This window comes from Bubalus bubalis, chromosome 3 (genome assembly GCF_019923935.1).
Source record: "Bubalus bubalis isolate 160015118507 breed Murrah chromosome 3, NDDB_SH_1, whole genome shotgun sequence".
NCBI lineage: Eukaryota > Metazoa > Chordata > Mammalia > Artiodactyla > Bovidae > Bubalus > Bubalus bubalis.
The window spans coordinates 111277147-111300404 of NC_059159.1; the positions used below are offsets into that span (position 1 = coordinate 111277147).

At 39.0% G+C, this 23258-nt stretch overlaps 1 protein-coding gene across 4 annotated transcripts in view; it reads left to right on the plus strand.

Annotated features, from left to right (window-relative positions):
• Positions 1-23258, plus strand: part of LOC112577743 (cytochrome P450 1A4-like) — a 56482-nt gene that overhangs the window by 10168 nt on the left and 23056 nt on the right. For 2 of the 4 annotated variants that reach the window (XM_025281611.2, XM_044939955.1), the window contains exon 1: positions 14788-17436. The exons of the other annotated variants lie outside the window; for them this stretch is intronic. The gene's annotated coding sequence lies outside the window, so the exon portion shown is untranslated. Of the gene's footprint in view, positions 1-14787; positions 17437-23258 lie in introns of those variants that run through there. 4 annotated transcript variants of the gene reach the window in all.

Below are 23258 nucleotides of genomic sequence, written 5' to 3' on the forward strand. Positions count from 1 at the left end.
ACTGATGCATTTACATATATAGTTTTATCTATATAAATAGAAATCATACTATATAATATTATTTTGCTATAATTTCTACTGTTGTTATTATTTATCATGCTTCTTTCACTCAATCAGAGCCTCAAGCCAGTACAAATAGATCTACTTGAATAATTTTAACAACTGCAAGGTAACATTTGGCCTATGCATGTATGTAAGGTATTTTGTAGTATTCAGAACTGAAAGCAACATTTTTATAATGATCCTTAGCATAATATTGTTGGACTTGTAAAAGAACTATTTCTTTTCTCTGTTTAAACCAGATTTAATGTAAAATCATACTATATAATATTATCATAGATATAATTTTTTTGTTATTATTTATCATACTTCTTTCAGTCAATCTGAGCCTCAAGCCTGTACAAAAGAGAGACAATAGAGCTTCATGGAAAAAGCCTTGGACCTGAATGAGCCCGTGAACTAGTTCAGCTCATTATCTGATTTTCCTGTGATTCAAAGTCCTTATTTATAATGGGATTTGGGTCCAGATTATTTCTAATATTCCTGCTAACTCTAGAACTGCATATATGTAGAGTGCTGAAACATCCAGTTTTAAGATGTTTTAAGAGCTTTTCCTGTTTGGCAAGTACTAAGTACCTATTTACACTCCCTACTTTAGGTAAACTGAGGGACAAAAATATATGCTACTTTTTGTCCACATCAAATAGCAATTGAAAGATAATTTCTCATTTGGCCTTGAATTGTTCCCAACAATAATTATTTTCCAGAAGTGTTGAAGAGTTCAATAACAATAAGGAATTAAGAATCTGAATGGAAATTAAACTATTAATGCCTAGAGAAATGGAATCTTAATTAAATTTTTTAAGGTGAAGAAGTTTCCTTTCACCTGTGGAAAATGCATGCAGGAGAAAAAGCAAAAACAGAAAAATTTATGTGACCACGTGTGGGGAAGAGCAGAATGTTGGGGTGGAAACTGTAGAAGAATGAAAAGTGTGGAGTCATTCTGGTTCCTGAAAAAGAACTGCTGCTCCCCCTTGTGGCAAGTGTAGAAAGCTAACACCCTGATGAAGCAAAGCATTTCACCCTAGAACAAAATGATGTAAGCTCTATGTGGATTACAGTGACATACTGCTTTTAAGGGAAAAATAAAAGGCATATTCAAATGGAAAATTCAAGTGATGATTCTGTCTCGGGTATAGGCTTAATGTCACCAAGAGAAAAGAGCAGATGATGCAAGGGTGTGCCACTTGGAGCCAAGAGGCTGCCTGTGGTCAATTCATGTAGCTGATTGGTCAACACTTAACAAACATGGATTTGTATGCCAACCACTTTATAAAGCACTAAGAAGAATATAAAGTAATATGAGACAATTATCTTTCAAAAATATGCCATCCACCTGGGAATATAAAATATAAACACAAAGAGACAGTTCATTACGAGGTGGTGGATTCTGTCACACCGGGTGACCTAGAGCAGGAAGAAGGGAGGAGAGAGTAAGGGTGCTTCAGAAAGGCTTAAGATAGTAATACACCAATTAAATAGCAAATTATAAGGCCAAGAAATTAACCAAGTTTTGTGTTTATACACTAAAGGCAAATAAGAATACCTGGGCCCAGACTTGGACTCTATTCCACTTGTTTTATGGATGAATATCTGTTAAATGTGTTTCAATAGAGAAGAGACATTATGTGACATGTTTCAGGAAAGTTAATCTGGGAAACTCTATGTAATGTGCCCTTGAATTGCATATGAATTTAAATGCTGAAAGAATTACTATTATTTTTTCAAAAGTCATACCTCTCTAATCCTTTATTGTTGTTGTTGCTGTTTAGTAGCTAAGTCTGTTGTTCTTTAGTAGCTAAGTCGTGTCTGACTCTTCACAACCCCATAGACTATAGCCCGCCAGTCTCCTCTGTCCATGGGATTTCTGAGGCAAGAATACTGGAGTGGGTTGCCACTTCCTTCTCCAGGGAATTTTCCTAACTCAGAGATCGAATTTGAGATTCTTGCACTGACAGGCGGATTCTTTACCGCTGAGCCAACAGGGAAGCCCAATCCATTATTGCCTATCCCCATATAATTTATTTTTTCATATAATTTATTAGTATGTGACATTATATGATTATACATGTGTTTGTTTGCTGTATCCCTCACTGGTTACAAATCCATGAAAGCAAGGACTTTGTGTCACTTTTGTTCACTGCTGTATCCCTAATTTCTAAGACAGTAGTAGACACTGGCTAAATATTTGTTGGCATTAGAGATAAACAAACCTAGACAGCATATTAAAAAGCAGAGACATTACTTTGCCAACAAAGATCTGTATAGTAACAGCTATGGTTTTCCCAGTAGTCATGTATGGATGTGAGAGCTGGACCATAAAGAAGGCTGAACACTATGGTGTTGGAGAAGACTCTTGCAAGTCCCTTGGACTCCAAGGGATCTCAAACCAGTCAATCCTAAAGGAAATCAGTCCTGAATATTCATTGGAAGGACTGAGGCTGAAGCTCCAATACTTTGGCCACCTGATGCAAAGAGCCCACTCATTAGGAAAGACCCTGATGCTGGGAAAGGTTGAAGGCAGGAGGAGAAGAGGACAACAGAGGATAAGATGGTTGGATGGCATCACCAACCAAGCTCCAGGAGATGGTGATGGGCAGGGAAGCCTGGAGTGCTGCAGTCCATGGGGTTGCAAAGAGTCAGACATGGCTGAGTGACTGAACAACAACAAAATAGGTACATTTGTATTGAAAGGCAAAAGGCTTGAGACAAGGAGAGCAATTAAGTGTTTATCAAAAAGTAAAACTCAACCTTGAATAGAGGAAGGAAAAGAGAGGAAAAGAGACCTTCACTATTGTAAAGAATGAATAAACTAGACTTGATAACTCACTGAATGAGGCTGGGGAGGGCAGAAGAGGAATCTAAAATTGCTGAGGTTTCCAGGTTATGTGCATGGGAAGATAATGGTAACTGTAAAAGAAAATTAGGGTCATCGGTTAGAAAGTGTGTGTTGGCTAGATAACAGAGTAAGCTCGTGACATAGTCCAAACTGTTGAGGGGCAGTTAGTGATTTCTGATTAGAACTCAGGAAGCAGGCTTACAGATTTTTGCCTTATGGCAGAGAGGATAGCTGAAACATGAGCTTAGATAAAATTTCTGTGGGATGAACACTAGAGATAGTGAGAAAGAGAAGAGAGAACTGAACTCAAAGTTATATAAGTTGTCTTCAGAATTGACCTTCAGCACTGTGAGCCATTCATAATTTATGCCTTCACCCTACATATGTCTGCTAGTAGTGTTGATGGTTTAGTCGGTAAGTCGTGTCTGACTTTTGTGACACCACGGACGCCTCTGTCTGTGGGATTTCCCAGGCAAGAATACTGGAGTCAGTTACCATTTCCTTCTCTAGGGGGTCTTCCCAACCTAGACACTGAACCCGTGTCTCCTGCATTGCAGGCAGGTTCTTTACCACTGAAACACCAGGGAAGCCCTATGTCTGTTGAGCTTAACTAAAAAACTCATGATAGGAGGATTCTGGGGGAACTCACAGTCTAGTAAGGGAGACAAACCAGAAGAAAAGATTTATACTCAAGACTCACTGAAATGAATTAGCTACCCCAGGTCCAGCCAAACATAGACCTGGCGTTGCCAGATCTTATCATCTTTCAAGACAAGCTGAGTTTTTATGTGAGAATTTCTAATACCTAAATATAGGACATTAATTAAAATATGTGGGCCAAACAAAACATTTTTGCTGGCTGTATTTTAAAAAATTACTTTATTGAAGTATAGTTGATTTACAATGTTGTGTTAATTTCTGCTGTAGAACAAAGTGATTCAGTTATACATATATATACTCTTTTCCATTATAGTTTATCACAGCAAACTGAATTTAGTTCCCTGGGCTATATAGTAAGACCTTGTTAATCTATACTATATATATACTTTTAAATTTTTATTTCATATTGGAGTATTGTTGTTGGTTGGTCACTAAGTTGTGTCCGACTCTTGCTACCCCAAGGAACTATAGCTTGCCAGGCTCCTCTGTCTGTGGGACTTCCCAGGTTAAGAATACTAGAGCAGGTTGCATTTCCTTCTCCAGGGGATCTTCCCGACCCAGGGATCGAACCCGTGTCTCCTGCTTTAACAGGCAGATTCTTTACGACTGAACCACCAGGTAAGCCCCTATATGGAAGTATAGTGGATTAGCAATGCTGTGATAGTTTCAGGTGGATAGCAAAGGAACTCAGCCATACATATACATGTATCCATTCTCCCCCAAACTCCCCTCCCATCCATGTTGTCACATAACATTAGGCAGAGTTCCCTTGTTGTTTATCCATTCTATATGAATTTACATCTTGCTAATTCCAAAATCCCAAACTGGTTGCATTTAATTTGCAGCCAGTCCTATTGTAATCTCAATAAAGAAGTGTCCTTTTTCCCCCTTACCCCTTAAATTGTGCAATCTCAGGGAAAAATGCTTTAGTCCCATAAGAATCAAATTAAACAGTTTGGTATGGAGGAGTGTTTTAGAAAGGTCATTGTATACTGGTAGACAGGATCTCTTATGTACATAGGTTGTACATCATGAAAAACGCTGGGCTGGAGGAAGCACAAGCTGAAATCAAGATTTCCAGGGAAATATCAATAACCTCAGATATGTAGATGACACCACCCTTATGGCAGAAACTGAAGAACTAAAGGGCCCCTTGATGAAAGTGAAAGAGGAGAGTGAAAAGGTTGGCTTAAAGCTCAACATTCAGAAAACTAAGATACATGGCATCTGGTCCCATCACTTCATGGGAAGTAGATGGGGAAACAGTGGAAGCAGTGTCAGACTATTTTGGGGGGCTCCAAATTCACTGCAGATGGTGACTGCAGCCATGAAATTAAAAGATGCTTACTCCTTGGAAGAAAAGTTATGACCAACCTAGATAGCATATTCAAAAGCAGAGACATTACTTTGCCAACAAATGTCCGTCTAGTCAAGGCTATGGTTTTTCCAGTGGTCATGTATGGATGTGAGAGTTGGACTGTGAAGAAAGCTGAGAGCTGAAGAATTGATGCTTTTGAACTGTGGTGTTGGAGAAGACTCTTGCGAGTCCCTTGGACTGCAAGGAGATCCAACCAGTCCATTCTAAAGGAGATCAGTCCTAGGTGTTCATTGGAGGGACTGATGCTAAAGCTGAAACTCCAATACTTTGGCCACCTCATGCGAAGAGTTGACTCATTGGAAAAGACTCTGATGCTGGGAGGGATTGGGGGCAGGAGGAGAAGGGGATGACAGAGGATGAGATGGCTGGATGGCATCACCGACTCGATGGACATGAGTTTGAGTAAACTCCGGGAGTTGGTGATGGACAGGGAGGCCTGGCGTGCTGCGATTCATGGGGTCACAAAGAGTTGGACACGTGAATGACTGTACTTTGTACTCATTCAATTATTTATTTAATAAACATGCCCATACAATGGGGTAGGAACTCAAAATACAAGGGTAAGCAAATTAGACAAACTGACATTTTGTTTAGGTAAATTTCATCAGGTAAGAAGAGACTAAAGATTATTACCAACAGGAAGAAGAGAACTCTAACAGCTACGATAAATATCTATCTGATGTGCTGGCTGAAACTGCTTTAATTTTACAAGAAAGCTAGAGTAGAAGAGGAGGAATTATTTCTAGATGACAAGTTTATCTCTGTGAATTTTGAGGGAGGGTGAGGAGAGGCTGTGAAAGGTCCCTAGAAATGTCTAGTGTAGGCAGGAGAAAAGAAAATTAATAAACAGATGTCCCATTTGTTACCCATAGGCAAAAATGGCAATGAATGAGTTTGATTTGAATTTGATTAAACCAGTGACTTTCAAGCCTTCTTTGATTGTGTCACAGTAAATAAACTATTTCTCCTTTCTACACATTATACAAAAGACACACACATACATGCATACTAAAACAAAAGTTTCACATATTAATATTTATATTTTACTATATGACACCTTGAGATGTTTTCTATTGTTATTTCCAGAACCAAATACACCATGTTTATTTTCAGAGACTTTTCAGTTTAACTGGAAATCTGGTTAATCATGATTTTGAAAGTCTACAAACTGAAATTTTAAAATAAAGGCAATCCAGGAAATTTTTATTTGTAGAACTTAAGTTTGCTCTTAAAGATACTCATGATTAAAATATTAGTGATAATTGAGAATTAATTGAGTATTGCTTAAACGTACAACATAGTAATGACATTAGAAAAAATACCCCAAGATGTTGAAGTTTCAGAAATACGGAAGTTTATTTATTAATATTGACTCATGCTACTATTTTTTTCATTGACTTTGCTAATTTGATGGATATTGAAATTAAAAGAGCAGAATATTACACAGAAATCACTATATGTGTATAAAGTTTCTAGAAGGTGAAATTCTGGATGGGGTGTAGTTTAATTATAATGCTTATTATATTATGTTCTTTAGAAAATGACTAGTGTAAATTGAAGTGCTATAGAATTACACTGAAACTTTTCTATTAGGTAACACATTTTAGGGCAAGAAAAGAAGACAGATGCCAAATAAGAAAGAAAATTATACATGCATGTGTGTGCTAAGTTGCTTCAAAACCCTATGGACTGTAGCCCACCAGGCTCCCCTGTCCATGGGCTTTTCCAGGCAAGAATACTGGAGTGTGCTGACATTTCCTCTTCCAGGGGATCTTATCAATCCAAGGATCAAACCCTAGTCTTCTGAGACTCCCGCATTGCAGGCAGATTCTTAACTGCTGAGTCACTGGGGAAACCCTAAGTAAGTAAAGTGATAAACCAAGACACACCAATACAATGAAGTTTTACATTAATCCAAATTTTTGGACTACATTTCCCAAGTAATAGTTAATAAACATGTATTAATACAGGAATGGTATCAGGTCAATTCCATGATACCACTTGATTTTCCTGCCTTCACATTTTATAATGTGGCAGATGCAATAGGAAATCTTTGTGATATTTACAGAAGTCATTATCCTTTATTGAGAGATTATATGAGAAATTCTGTAATTATTCATGATGTAATGAGTGGAGGTTGATAATGTAGTTTTTGGATTCTCAATCAAATTCAAATCCTGGCCTCAAATTTAATTAGCTGTGTAACTTTTATTGTGCTACAATGACCATTGGACCCTTCAGACAAAAATGAATAATTTGAACATAATCATAAAGAAACATGAAACAAACTTACATTTAACAATATTCTAGCAAAGACCTAGACTGTACTCTTTTAAAGTGTTAAAGTCATGAAAGACAAAGGAAAACTGTGGAATGATTCTATACTGAAGGAGCCTGTAACAACATGGTAACTACAGGCAATATGTTTTCTTCTGCTATAAAGAACATTATCAGGCAATTTGAATTTGATAATATTAGTGTACCAATGCTAATTTCCTGGTTTGAGTCATACTGTAGTTACTATAAGCAGAGACAAAGAGAATGATAAAGATAATGTGATAAACGTTATCATTTCGGGAGATTGTTTGAAGAGGATATGGGAATTTTTTGTACTATTTTTGAAAAAAATACCATCGAACCACAGTTAAATGTGCACAATTATAGCAAACTCAAAAGCTCTTATTAAGGATTAAATAAGACAATTTGTATAAAACTCCAAATAATCCTCAAAAAATGATAGGAGTTAGATGTTTTTGCTACAACACCATGTATCTGTTCCAGAAATACCTCGATTTCTGCAAAAAGGTACCCCAAAAGGACTTACTGGAAAAACAGGGTTTAGAGTGGATCACTCAAAAATTATTCCTATTTGTAACCAGAGCACAAACATAAATAATTAAAATCCTAATAAAATTTCAACAGTTGAATATCCATTGACAATTCTACCCTTTGCAACCTTTAGTCTCAGGTGAGGACTTCTCCCCAGGCAAGTGGATTGAAGAGGGTCTTGATTTTTTAAAGAAATCAGTTTCATCAGAATTTTTTTTAATGGTCTAAGATATAGATTTCTTAATCACTTTTTGGTTTTTAAACCACAAAGAAAATATTTTTGGAGATTCTTTATCTGCACTCTTAGTTTTACCAAGTAGCTAAATATGTAGGAATCATAGCCACAAAACCAGCCACTGAGAAGACTCTTTCAGGATTTAAGGCCCCCCAGTTCTGCTTAAGTCTTCAAATATTGATAATGATTCTCTTTAACTGAGAGGTAGTTTGCTGCTGCTTAAACATTAATATGCTGGGAGAAATCACAAATTAAATAACCGGACTTCCTTTTTGAGTCCCTGGTGGCTCTGACAGTAAAGAATTTGCCAGCAATGTGGGAGACCTGGGTTCAATCCTTGCGTCAGGAAGATCCCCTGGAGAGGGAAATGACTACCTACTCTAGTATACTTGCCTGGAGATTCCCATGGACAGAGGAGCCTAGAGGGCTACAGTCCATGGGGTCGCATAGAGTCAGGCACAACTGAACGACTAACACTTTCACTTTTTCTTCCTCTTTAAAATAACACTATTTTCCTAACAGATATGAGCACATTTCTTTACTAGAAACTTGCATTATAAGAATAGACATTATTTCCTAAATAGAAAGAATAAGAGGGAATGAATTTTATAAAGAGCATAAGTATTATTTGATTCAGAAATAGTATTATTCAGAAATTGAATGTGTTGCTGAGTCCCTAAGTTTTGCCCAATTCATTTGCAACCCCATAGACTGTAGCCCACCAGGCTCCTCTGTCCACAGAATTCTCTAGGCAAGAATACTGGAGTAGTTTGCCATTTCCTTCTCTGTATCTTCTTGACCCAAGGATTGAACCAGGGTCTCTTGCAGCTCCTGCATTGGCAGGTGGATTCTTTACCACTGAGCCACCTGGGAAGCCCCAAGAAACAGACTCTTTCTAATAACAGTTATAGAAAAGTGAATAAAATAATAAAGGGCCATTTTCCTGGAGTGGCTGAGTACTTAGAACTGATGAACTGATTATCTTCTTGCATGTACTTCCAGCCCTCTAGATGGAGTCTCTGTATTCTCAAGTCAAATCCAAAGCTATTAATGTAATCATAATAATTATTCCTGGAGGTCAAGCTCTCTTTAAAATTATTTTTTTCAAGAAGGAATGGCTTTTACATTTAAGAAAATGTCAAATATCCAAAAAGTACAATTTTAAAATAAAACTAAAAAAAAACTCCCAGCTTATTCAGCTCAGAAATTTTAGTAGTGATATATGAATAAAGGATTAAACATTAATCACATTGATTAATTAAAATTAATTAAAGTTTTTTTAAAAATTTAAAATGCTTGGAGGAAATGCTTGGGAAAAAAGTTTGATCACATGTTCTCTTTTTTAAAGTTATACCATGACATTAGCTGAATGAGGAACACATAATAAGTTTGAACAGTATTATAATACTATGTTGAGAATTATAGTTTGTTCACTTGAGAATTTCTCATTTTCTTTTTTTAAATTATGGTATATACGTGTGTGTGTGTATGTGTGCTCAGTCACTCAGTCATGTCCAACTCTTTGTGACCCCATGGACTGTGGTCACCAGGTTCCACTGTCATGGAATTTTCCAGGCAAGAATACTGGAGCCAGTTGCTATTTCCTTCTCCAGAAGGTCTTCACAAGCCAGAGACAGAAACTGGGCCTCTTGAGTCTCCTGCATTGGTAGGTGGATTCTTTACCACTGTGCCACCTGGAAAGCCCCTGGTAAATATATGTACATATATATATTTATAATATAATATATATTATATAATGCTAAGTCACTTCAGTCTTGTCTGTCTCTTTGTGACCCTATGGACTGTACCCCACCAGTCTCCTCTGTTTATGGAAATCTCCAGGCAAGAATACTGAAGTGGGTTGCCATGACCTCCTCCAGGGGATCTTCCCCACCTAGGGATTGAACTGACATCTCTTAGATCTCCTGCATTGACAGGTGGGTTCTTTACCACTGAACCACCAGGGAAGCCCAATATATATCAGTTTAGTTCAGTTCAGTTCAGTTGCTCAGTCATGTCTGACTCTTTGCAATCCCATGGACTGAAGCATGCCAGGCTTCCCTGTCAATCACCAACACCAGGAGCTTGCTCAAATTCATGTCCATCAAGTCAGTGATGCCATCCAACCATCTCATCATCTATTGTCCCTTTCTCCTCCCACCCTCAGTCTTTCCCAGTGTCAGGGTCTTTTCAAAAGAGTCAGTTCTTTGCATCAGGTGGCCAAGTATTAGAGTTTCAGCTTTAGCATCAGTCCTTCCAATGAATATTCAGGACTGGTTGGATCTCCTTGCAGTCCAAGGGACTCTCAAGAGTCTTTTCCATCACCACAGTTCAAAAGCATCAATTCTTCAGCACTCAGCTTTCTTTATAGTCCAACTCTCACATCCATTAATGACTACTGGAAAAACCAAAGCTTAGACTAGATGGACCTTCTTGGCAAAGTAATGTCTCTGCTTTTTAATATGCTATCTAGGTTGGTCATAGCTTTTCTTCCAAAGAGCAAGTGTCTTTTAATTTCATGGCTGCAGGCACCATCTGCAGTGATTTTGGAGCCCCACACCCCCCCCAAAATAAAGTCTCTCACTGTTTCCATTATTTCCCCATCTATTTCCCATGAAGTAATGGGACCAGATGCCATGATCTTAGTTTTCTGAACATTGAGTTTTCAGCCAACTTTTTCACTCTCCTCTTTCACCTTCAAGAGGCTCTTTAGTTCTTCAATTTCTGCCATAAGGGTGGTGTCATCTGCATATCTGAGGTTATTGATATTTCTCCCTGCAGTCTTGATTCCAGCTTGTGCTTTATACAGCCTAGCATTTCTCATGATGTACTCTGCATAGAAGTTAAATAAGCAGGAAGAAAATATACAGCCCTGATGTACTCCTTTTCCTATTTGGAACCAGTCTGTTGTTCCATGTCCAGTTCTAACTGTTCCTTCTTTACCTGCATACAGATTTCTGAGGAGGCAGGTAAGGTGGTTTGGTATTCCCATCTCAAGAATTTTCCAGTTTGTTGTGATCCACACAGTCAAAGGCTTTGGCGTAGTCGACAAAGCAGAAGTAGATGTTTTTCTGGAACTCTTGTGCTTTTTTGATGATCCAATGGATGTAGGCAATTTGATCCATGGTTCTTCTGTCTTTTCTAAATCCAGCTTGAACATCTGGAAGTTCCTGGTTCACATACTGTTGAAGTCTGGCTTGGAGGATTTTGAGCATTACTTTACTAGTGTGTGAGATGAGTGCAATTGTGTAGTAGTTTGAACATTCTTTGGTGTTGCCTTTCTTTGGGATTGGAATGAAAACTGACCTTTTCCAGTCCTGTGGCCACTGCTGAGTTTTCCAAATTTGCTGGCATATTGAGTGCAGCATTTTCACAGCATCATATTTTAGCATTTGAAATAGCTCAACTGGGATTCCATCATCTCCACTAGCCTTGTTCATAGTGATGCTTCCTAAGGTTCACTTAACTTCACATTCCTGGATGTCTGGCTCTAGGTGAGTGGTTATAACCATCGTGGTTATCTGGGTCATGAGATCTTTTTTGTATAGTTCTTCCGTGTACATGTAATAAAACTTTATCCATTTATAAGCATACAGTTCAGTGGTATTAAGTACATTTACATGGTTATCCAATTGTTACCACCAGTCTTGTCCAGAACTCCTACATTTTCTGCAGCTGGAACTCTTTATCCACTAAGCAATGCCTCCTCCATTTCTTCCTTACCCCAGCCCCTGTCAAACACCAATCATACTTTTAGACTCTATGAATTTGATTACTCTGCTGCTGCTGCTGCTAAGTCGCTTCAGTCATGTCTGACTCTGTGCGACCCAATAGACAGCAGCCCACCAGGCTCCGCCATCCCTGGGATTCTCCAGGCAAGAACACTGGAGTGGGCTGCCATTTCCTTCACCAATGGATGAAAGTGAAAAGTGAAAGTTAAGTCGCTCAGTCGTGCCTGACTCTTAGTGACCCCATGGACTGCAGCCTACCAGGCTCCTCCATCCATGGGATTTTCCAGGCAAGAGTACTGGAGTGGGGTGCCATTGCCTTCTCGTTGATTACTCTAAGTGCCTCATATGAATGGAATCACACAATACTTATCCTCTTGTGGCTGGTTTTTTTCCCACTTTGCATAATATCTTCAAGGTTCATCCATATTGTAACATGTGTTAGAATTTTTTTCTGTTTAAGCCTGAATAATGTTTCATTGCATGTACATACCATATTTTGTTTGTCCATTTTTCCATTGGTGGACAACTGAGTACTTCCAAACTTTAGTAATAGTGAATAATGCTGCATTAAACATGAATATACAGATATCTATTTGAATTCCCAGTTATGGTTATTTTTAGTATATACCCAGATGTTAATTTCTGGATCATGATAAAGGAAAAATTATTCTGATACATATTAAGCCAGTGAGGGAGACTTTATTCAGAACTATGGTGATAGTTGTCAAGACCATCACCACAAGGGAGAGAGATTGGGCTCAACTCTGAATACAGTGAGGAAAGCTAGGGATTTGTAACCAATGAGCAGATTGAGGGGACCAGTGGCTGGAAAATAAATATGAGAGAACATCACAAGTAAGGGCATTCATGCTAAACTGACCTAATAGTATTCTTGCTAAAGGCTGGCTGACCAGAAGAATCAGCTATTGTGGATGCAGAAGAGGAATTTGAACAAGGGTGAGAGATTTCCTCTAAACTGAGTTAGCAGGATTCTTGCTACAATTGGACTGCAGACCCCAGGATAATGCCTAGTCAAAAAGAGGACTCAGAGAAGCCTAGTTAAATTTTTGTCAAAGATAGAATCTTTTCCAATAATGTGATAATTAAATGTTAATTTTAGCAGAGGGGCACCATACTGTTTTCCACTAGCACTATTTTGTTCCCACCAGAAATGCATAAAGTTTCCAGTTTTCCATAACCTTGATCACACTTGTTATTTCTTGAGGTTTTTTGTTTCGCTTCATTTTGTTTCTATAATAACCATTCTAATGGGTAGGAAGTAGTATCTCATTGTGATCTGACTTTCAATTCCCTGATTATTAGTGTTGTTGAGCATTTTCATGTGTGGTTTTTTTTGTTTTTTTCTTTGACCATTGCATATCTTCTTTTTTTTTTTACTTTACTATATTGTATTGGTTTTGCTGTACATCAACATGAGTCCACCACGGGTGTACATGTGTTCCCCATCCTGAACCCCCCTCCCACCTCCCTCCCCATACCATTCCTCTGGGTCATCCAGTGCACCAGCCCTGAGCATCCTGTATCCTGCATCGAACCTGGACTGGTAATTAGTTTCTTATATGATATTATACATGTTTCAATGCCTTTCTCCCAAATCATCCCATCCTCCCCCTCTCCCACAGAGTCCAAAAGACTGTTCTATACATCTGTGTCTCTTTTGCTGTCTTGTACACAGGGTTATCGTTACCATCTTTCTAAATTCCATATATATGCATTAGTATACTGTATTGGTGTTTTTCTTTCTGGCTTACTTCACTCTGTATAATAGGCTCCAGTTTCATCCACCTCATTAGAACTGATTCAAATGTATTATTTTTAATGGCTGAGTAGTACTCCATTGTGTATATGTACCTCTGCTTTCTTATTCATTCATCTGCTGATGGACATCTAGGTTGCTTCCATGTCCTGGCTATTATAAACAGTGCTGCGATAAACATTGGGGTACATGTGTCTCTTTAAATTCTGGTTTCCTCAGTGTGTATGCCCAGCAGTGGGATTGCTGGATCATAAGGCAGTTCTATTTCCAGTTTTTTTAAGGAATCTCCACACTGTTCTCCATAGTGGCTGTACTAGTTTGCATTCCCACCAACAGTGTAAAAAGGTTCCCTTTTCTCCACACCCTCTCCAGCATTTATTGCTTGTAGACTTTTGGATTGCAGCCATTCTGACTGGTGTGAAATGGTACCTCATTGTGGTTTTGATTTGCATTTCTCTGATAATGAGTGATGTTGAGCATCTTTTCATGTGTTTGTTAGCCATCTGCATGTCCTTGGAGAAATGTTTATTTAGTTCTTTGGCCCATTTTTTGATTGGGTCGTTTTTTAAGAAATGTCTATTCAAGTCCTTTGCCCATGTTTTTCTCTTGGATTGTCATTGTTGAATTCTAAGAGTTCTTTATATTGTCTAGATGTTAATCCTTTTTCAGATATATGATTTGCAAATATTTTCTCTCATTTTATAGATTGCCTTTTCACTATGTTAATGGTGCCCTTTAATGCACAAAAGTTTTAATTTTGATTAAGTACAAATGATCTATTTTGTTGTTGTTTTCCCCACAATGTTTTAGTATTGTGTCCAAAAAATTATTGCAAAATCCAATGTCATGGACGTTTTCCTCAAGTTTTCTTCTGATACATTCATAGTTTTATTATAAAACTAATTTTTACTGTGATATATTTATCATTTTGAGTTAATTTTGTATATGGTATAATGAAAGGGTCCAACTCCATTCTTTTGGATCTGGAAATCCAGTTTTCACACCATTTGCCAAAAAGACGGTCCTTTCATCATTAATGATCTTGGGACTTGTAGAAAAATATTTGACCATATATGTAAATATTTTTCTGGGCTTCCCCAGTGGCTCAGATGGTAAAGAATCTGCCTGCAATGCAGGAGACCAGGTTCAATTCCTGAGTGGGTAAGATCCCCTGCATAAGGGAATGGCAACCCATTCCAGTATTCTTGCCTAGAAAATTCTGTGGACAGAGGAGCCTGGTGGGCTACAGTCCATGGGGTTGCAATGAGTCAGACACGACTGAGCAACTAACAGATTTCATTTTCATATATGTAAGGATTTATTTCTGGGTTCTTTACTCAATTCCATTGATCAATGTGTCTGTGTTTACACAAACTCTTTTGATTATTATTGCTTTATAGTAAGTTTTGAAATCAGAAAATATGAGACCTCCAACTTTGCTCTTATTTTTCAATATTGTTTTTGGTGTTTAGAGTCTGTTGAGATTCCATGTGTGAAACTTATCAGAATGAAAAACATTAAACAGTATTTGAAAGAAAATACTTGTGATTTATAAAAATTGAGACTGTATAAGGCTTTAGCACAGTGCAGAATATGCCATAGACCAAGTGTTGTCTATTTCACCAACAGGATAGCAGGCCAATGAAATCATTCACTCCTGAGTTCCTGATTCCAGACTTAGACAGAGGACATCTGCATGACTAATATCCAATCACATCTCTCTAAGAGGGCTCTTGATTGAGCCCTAAATTTAATAACAAGTGCCTTAATAAATGTCACACAGAGGAGAGACTGGGAGAAGACTGAGACAGAGATTGGAGCGATACATCTACAACCCAGGAACACCTGAAGCCACCAGAACCTGAAAGAGACAAAGCAAAATTACCCCTCTAGTCCTTAAGAAAGAGAAGGGTCCTAATAACACCTTGATTTCAGACTTCAGACCTCCAGATTGTAAGTTAATATATTTCTGTTGTTGTAAGCCACCAAGTTTGTGATGATTTGTTACAACATTCCTTGGAAATGAGTATTCCATCTCCGACCATTTGGTACATGGGTGGAAGCCACACCTGACAACCTAATACACCTCCTGTATTATGAAGTCACATCAGTAAGGATTGCTCTTGTAAGCAGCAGAAGTTTCAAAGTTTAAACCCATGAATTCTCCAGTAGAAGGCAGTATCATCAGAGGCTAAAAGCACGGCTGTTGTTTAGTCACTCAGTTGTGTCTGAATGTGACCCCATGACCAGCAGCACACCAGGCTTCCCTGTGCTTCACTATCTCCTGGAGTTTGCTCAAATCCATGTCCATCGTTAGCCTATTTTCTAATTTCTCTTTGGCTCAAAACTTATCTGCCAAACAGAGAAAAAAATAGCAGCTCTTTTAGAAGTTGGGTATAAGAAATAATTGATATAATATGTAAAGTACTTTCAATGCTTATTCCTTGTAAGCGCACAATAAACATTAGCTGCCACAATTATTATTATGGAAAGGATTTTCCTCTTAATCAATGGGAATGCAGGGCAATTCTCATTATCGTCCACTAACAAAGCTTTCAAATGACACATTGCCAAGCAATTATTACCAATTGTCTGAAACGTGAGTACTCGAAGGAGGAATTTTATATAACTGTGTAATGTCTATACATTAATCCAATGTGGGGTTAATTGTACTAAGAAGGTAATACTTAAAGAAAAATTTTAGTACTAAAAAAAAGTGGGTTTTTTTGGTAACTAAGTATGACATGACTAAATGCTGGAAAAGTTCTGCCCCTGTGTCAGAAAGTCCCTATGGTTTGTAAGTCCTTGTCAGATTTTTTTCTTTATCATATTATTTTGAGAATTTCAATATTTAGAGATATATGATATTTTGTGAATAGGATACTATAGCTCAGGGCCTGAAGATCACTCTTTGAGGTTTATCACTCTCTTTGTGGGCTTGCTTTCTTCATGTGAGAAAGTACTTGCTATCAATGATCCTTCTTGGACAATCTCATTAAAAGCTGACTTGAAATCGTAAATAATTATGGGGCCCAAAATGCCAAAGCTTTAAAGAAAAGTCTGTTATGTAATAACTTATAGACATCTTGATAGGAAAATTCAACGAGCCACACACCATTTCCCTAATAACACGTAGAAAAACTAGACTGTACATGCTGGAGAGGTAGAAAAATTAATGTTTATCCTAGTCAAACAAAAACTTGATGCGGATAATTTTTTCTCAAATCAAAGCTATGAATGTCATACTCAGAAGTTAACTGTTCTAGTTGTGGAAAAAACAATGTGTCCACTTGATGAAGACTCCGGGGATGCTACCAACATGCCCGCAAAAGGGAACCTGAGTTTCCTAGCTTTTTCGTCTTGTCCACCTTCTTGCTCCTGCGCTTGGTGCCCAGAGCGCTGAGAGCATGCCTCAGGTTTCCTGAAATTCACGGTAAAGCAGTACCTCTGCACCGTTGTCTTTTTCCTTCCTGCTCTTTGCTTCCTTGCTACATACCTTTCCACCTCAATTCTGCTTATTAGTGGCAATTGAAAAACAGTTAAGTTTTTCCATCCTCCTTTCCAAAATAAGTTTCCATCCGACACCCTTTTTGAGACGCCTTGCTCCAGGTGTAGTCCCTCTCCCTCCACTCTGCTGGAATTTCCCAATTTCCAGGATCTAATTCTGGCTGCAGAGACCTCTCCAGTCTTCTGTCTAACTCTCAAATGCCCTAATCCAGCTCCAGACTCCTCCCCACACGGGTCCAGGGTCCACCCCTCACTTTCTAGAACCAGAATGTTCTCTCCCAGCCGTCCCCCAGGCCTTCTGCTTCTGTAACTACGCTGTTCCTGTTTCCTAGGATAACCTCAGCTTTCTTCAAAACCTTGTCTGTCGTTCGATCCTTCCGCCAGATTCCTCATGTTTGACTGCAAGATTTCTGGGCACAGGTGGGCCTTCCAAGCTTCATTGTAACTTAACTGAATGGATTTGTTGATCTCAGAGCCAGTTGTTTTCTCCCCAGAAAGGACAGCAACTTGGAATGCCGCTTAGTTGTATTGGGGAACTTTTTAACATGCCTCCGCCCCTAGAGATTTGGATTTAATTAATCCGTTTGGGATCACACCCTGTAATGGTTTCACAGCTTCTGGAGGAGGCCTGATGTGTGTGTGTGTGTTTAGTTTTGAGAATCAATGCAAAAGCCTTCAACTTCCTCGTGCTCTTTTCACCTAGTTCTCTTAAATGGTTAGAGTTCACCTTAATTCCATGCAAATGGGAAGCAAAAGGGTTAGAGTTCACCTTGAATTTTTGACGATGCAGCAGCCCACCCTTAGTGAGATGAACACCCTCTGTTCTCAGCCCCACTTCACCCCAAAACAACAGGAACAGAATGTGCCTTCAGAGCTTTCCAAGAAAGTTGCTGGGAAAGTTGGCAATGTGTCTGGGTCTGGTAAACTGCCAAGGAGAATTTCTTAAAGACTAGAAGGGCCCAAGTTGAAAAAGAATCCAAGGCAGTCACACAGTTACTGACATTTGTTGATGAACCGTTGACTGCTCTGGGAACTCTGGCAATTAACCCTGGACATCACACTCAGGCTTCTGTCCAGCGTTTCCTTCTAACTTTGATTACTGAAGGCTGCAGCTGGCCTTCAAGGTCCTCTAGTCTGAAGGGACCATTTTACAGATGAGAAAACTGAGACCAAAAGAGACTATAATTTAACGGAGTTTCCACAGCTAAATAGCGAGAGAGGTAGGCAGGGCAACTCAGTCATCTCTGTGGGAGTCAAATCACACTTACTTCTAACCACACTCATTCTCATCTACTTAGTAGTCTGTTTTGAAAACACCGATAATAGGACTGTTGTCAATATACAAATTAGTATTGGTGAATGCCTAAGAGAAATGGACTTTTTTGACTTTTGTGAAAAAGCAAGTGCTCCAAGTAATTGGTGATTTGATATTAAGCTTAAAAAACATGGGAAATAAGGACTTCCCTGGTGGTCCAGTGGCTAAGACTCTACAAGGTCCTCAGTTGGGGAACTAGATCCCATATGCCACAGCTAAGAGTTTGGACTCTTCAACTGAAAACAATAATAGAAAAAAAGATCACCAGGCCACAGTTAAAGGTTTCCCATCACAATTAAGACCTGGCACAGCCAAATAAGTAAATGTATTTTTTAATGGGAAATAAATGAAGAAAATGATTTTTTTTATCTTGTGAAGCCTTTCTGTAACAGGATGATACATTACCTCACAGAGGTATGAGTTTTGAAAGATAGTGTGGATTAGTACTTAGTTCTGGATCTGGCACCTAGTAAGGGGATAAATGGTCACAGAAGCAGGAGAATTTTCACAAAATCAGTACGCTGCAAAGCCACAGCATGGTGACATTCTCACTGCTTTCTTCCTGAACTGAGAGAAAAAGAAAGTTTTGCAAATTGCAGCTGTTGCCTTGATTGGGGACTCAAGTTTTTCTTGTTAGTTTAACTGCACATTTTTTTTCCCCATGAAAAGAAGTTGATCTTTAACTTTCAACCCCAAAGTTTATTCCTTAGGAAACAATGCCAACCAAGTGAGTGTAATTAGCCACATTTTATCTGTGAACTTGGAAAGGTGAAACAATCAAATAAGATAGGTAACAAGGTTTTTCTTGCATATTCAGGGTGGGAGAGTTAAGATACACATTTCTTTGGTCCTTGGTGCCTTTTTTTTAAGTGGAATGTAAGTGTAGTGCTTTTTACCACCCTATCATTTTCTTCTGAACTGGAAAACAAATTCATTGCTGCTAGCAAGGGTGCCTCTCAGTGTGTATATGTATCTATGTATTACATATATATATATACATGAAATCAAGTGCTGGTGTACTCAAAAACCCAAAAAGAACTGAACATTTACACTGGCCAATGAGTATACTGCCCACCAATGTTATTTGTCTCAAGAACTAATTTGCCAAGTGTGAAATTCAGTTATATTCTTTCAAGGGAGAGAAAGTTTTGTATTCTCTCTGTAGTTACTATAAAATACAATAGCTGGACTTCCCTTGTGGTACAGTGGATAGAAATCTGCCTGCCAATGCAGAGGACACAGGTTCAATTCGAACCCTTGTCTGGGAAGATTGCGTATGCCATGAAGGAACAAAGCCCATGTGCCACAAGTCCTGAAGCACTCACAGCCTAAAGCCACCCACTGCAACCAGCGAGCCCGCGTGCTGCAGCGGCCAAAGCCCAGGTGTCTAGAGTCGGTGCTTTGCAACAAGAGAAGCCTCCACAATGAGAAGCCTGAGCACTGCAAGGAAGAGTAGCCTGCATTCGCAGCAGCTAGAGAAAGCTGGGTCCTGCAGTGAGGGCCCAGTGCAGGCAGATAAATAGATAAAATCTTAAAAATGCAATAACTAACAAAAATATTCTTCATGTCTATTAAACTTTATTTTGCAGGGGAGAGAGGTATGACCCTCTTGGTAACAGAAACCAGTTTTAGCTAGTTTAAACAGAAAGAATTCAGTCTGAGGACAAAATCTCATGAAGATACTAGAAACAGTGAATACAAGGTCATGAGACCACTCTCTATCTTTTATTTCTTTTGCTTTTTACTTCATTTATTTTTCTCACAGTTTCTTAGGTCCTCCTGGCAGGTGAAATGTCCCCAAGTTTTACTTTCAGATTTATGTCTTATAGACCTAGCTGCCCAATGAGAAGATGAACCTTCACAGTCCCAGTTCCATATTCCTAAGGTTCATCTTGGACTGAAGGCTTATCCTTGGATCAACCATCTGTGACTGTACGGACAGGTTTCAAACCAGCAGAATTGCTTCAGAAAGTCACTTTTACAAGCAGGCTGAGAAGTTTAAGAATAGACTAGGCAGACAGCCAATTAGATTTCTACTAAATGGCTTGTAATTCACCAAGTACTTTTAAAAATAATAATAATTTTATTTGTTTATTTACTTTTGGCCATGCTGGGTCTTTGTCGCTGCATGGGCTTTTCTCTAGCTGCAGGGAGTGAGGGCTACCCTTCCTTGCAGTGCTCTGGCTGCTCACTGTGGTAGCTTCTTTTGTTGCGGAGCATGGACTCTAGGCACCCAGGCTTCAGGAGTTTTGGCACGTAGGCTGAGTTGTGACTCCCAGGCTCTAGAGCCCAGGCTCAGTAGTTGTAGCGTTCGGGTTTAGTTGCTTTGCGGCACGTGGAATCTTCCCAGATCAGAGATCAAACCCATGTCTCCTGCATTGGCCAATAGACTCTTATTCCTGAGCCAGTTGGGAAGCCCTAACCAAGTACTTTTTAATGATGACTGCATTTCACCCTCACACAATGACAGATGACACTATACACAGTTTTTTATAACACTTATTACTTTGCAATCTTATTTTTGTTCTTCTAGTTTCCTCATTAATCTGTGAAATTTTGTTTTGTATTTTTCAGTGCCTGACATTGGGGTGTTCAATAAATATTTGTTGAGAAAATGTATGACTAATTTTTGTTAAGTAGAACACAGGTGAGACAACTGGGATGCACTTAGATTAAGTGACAGGATGAAGATTCCCCCAGCTAATGAGTATGAAATCAGGTTCTGTAGCCTCAATCCATTTGCCACCCACCAGGCTGCTTCCTTCAGTGAGTTATCCTCTTCTTCTGTCTATGATGTCAACAACTGACATGAAAGGATTTAGTCTGATGGTTAGAATCATGCAAATAATAGAACTGAGATAGACATACAGTGAATTATACAAGAATTTAATTTTACCCTCTTGGTGCATTGTTTAATAATAGTTTTCATCTAAATATAAAGAGTCTGTACTTTTCTCCTAAATGTTTACATGGAGAAAGACTACTTAGTCTATGCTTAGAATAGCAAAAATGATGGTTAAATTTTTCTATTTTAGGTGTTTTATACCTGAAAATGATATTTGGCATGGCAGTCACTTCAGGAGAGGTGACCACTTCTCGCATAATTTTGGTGATGGTTTTTGTTTTTGTAAGAGAACTAGGAAACAAAGGGAGGAAGGAGGTGTTTCCTCCTGGCCCATGGTCCCTCCCCATCGTGGAAAATCTTCTTCAGCTTGGAGACCATCCTTACTTTACATTCATGGAAATGAGGAAGAAATGTGGAGATGTCTTTCTCATCAAACTTGGCATGGTGCCTGTCCTGGTGGTGAATGGGATGGAAATGGTGAAAGAAGTGCTACTCAGAAATGGAGAGCATTTTGCAGCCTGACCTAATGTGTATACATTTTCTTTCCTGGCACAATGAAAGAGTCTTACGTTTTCAATTATGGGGAGAATTGGACACTTCATAAGAAAATTGCTTCCAATGCTTTACGAACATTTCCTAAAGCAGAAACAAAATCCTCCACCTGGTCTTGCTTACTTGAGGAACATGTCATCGAGGAAGTCTCTGAGCTGGTAAAAGTTTTACAGAATTGACTTCCAAGAGTGGCAGCTTTGAACCTAGAGGTGCTATTACCTGTGCTATGGCCAATGTTGTCTGTACCCTTTGCTTTGGCAAGAGATATGACCACAGTGATGAGGAGTTTCTTAGAATTGTTAAAACAGATGATGACTTACTCCAAGCCTCCAGTGCTGCAAATCCTGCTGATTTCATACCATATTTCCGATACCTTCCTTTGCAAATTATAAATGCTCCCCAGGAGTTTTATCATGCCCTGAATCAGGCATTTATTCTCTACTATTTATTACTATTCTATTTATTCTCTATTGGGCATGTTTATTGCTCTACATATACGAGATCATCTTACAACATGATAAGGTAAGGGTTTAAATGCATGATGGGACAAAGGATTTGGTGAGGAGAAAAATAAGTGGTGAATGCATTGAGAACTCAGACAGTTGTATGTACTACCCTGGTTCTTTTGCTGTTCAGCTCAGTTCAGTTCAGTTACTCAGTCGTCTCCAACTCTTTGTGACCCCATGAATCGTAGCACGCCAGGCCTCCCTGTCCATCACCAACTCCCGGAGTTCACTCAGACTCACGTCCATTGAGTCAGTGATGCCATCCAGCCATCTCATCCTCTGTCGTCCCCTTCTCCTCCTGCCCCCAATCCCTCCCAGCATCAGAGTCTTTTCCAATGAGTCAACTCTTCGCATGAGGTGGCCAAAGTACTGGAGTTTCAGCTTTAGCGTCATTCCTTCCAAGGAACACCCAGGACCGATCTCCTTTAGAATGGACTTGTTGGATCTCCTTGCAGTCTAAGGGACTCTCAAGAGTCTTCTCCAACACCACAGTTCAAAAGCATCAATTCTTCGGTGCTCAGCTTTCTTCACAGTCCAACTCTCACATCCATACATGACCCCTGGAAAAACCATAGCCTTGACTAGACGGACCTTTGTTGGCAAAGTAATGTCTCTGCTCTTCAATATGCTATCTAGGTTGGTCATAACTTTTCTTCCAAGGAGTAAGCATCTTTTAATTTCATGGCTGCAGTCACCATCTGCAGTGATTTTGAAGCTCCCCCCCAAAAAAGTCTGACACTGTTTCCACTGTTTCCCCATCTATTTCCCATGAAGTGATGGGACCAGATGCCATGATCTTCGTTTTCTGAATGTTGAGTTTTAAGCCAACTTTTTCACTCTCCACTTTCACTTTCATCAAGAGGCTTTTTAGTTCTTCTTCACTTTCTGCCATAAAGGTGGTGTCATCTGCATATCTGAGGTTATTGATATTTCTCCTGGCAATCTTGATTCCAGTTTGTGCTTCTTCCAGCCCAGCGTTTCTCATGATGTACTCTGCATAGAAGTTAAATAAGCAGGGTGACAA